The following is a 320-nucleotide window of genomic DNA, read 5'->3' as shown; positions in this document are numbered from 1 at the left end:
GAGGCGGGGCCAGGGTGTTGTGGTGGGCCGGAGAATACAGTTAAAATAGTGCTTTCTGGTTTATTCTCCTTTTTTTAATCTGCAGGATAGAAGTTGTGGTTTTCACTCACTGCATTTTAGAGGCAACAAGACACATTTCCACACTTTTTCCTGGGTTCATACAATAAAGGAGTTACCCTACTGCCTGCCTTACTGAACAGAGACCTGATATTGATTAACTATCACACTGGCATCAGAACTACTCTTAGGATTCAATTTTTTTGTTGTTTTGCATATTTTATTGATCAGAAGTGGTAAATGAGCATCAAGCGTGCAAGAAG

Source organism: Eurypyga helias, unplaced genomic scaffold, assembly GCF_000690775.1.
Source record: "Eurypyga helias isolate BGI_N326 unplaced genomic scaffold, ASM69077v1 scaffold9937, whole genome shotgun sequence".
NCBI lineage: Eukaryota > Metazoa > Chordata > Aves > Eurypygiformes > Eurypygidae > Eurypyga > Eurypyga helias.
The sequence above is the reverse complement of the archived record's forward strand: the minus strand, read 5'-3'. Positions refer to the sequence as shown.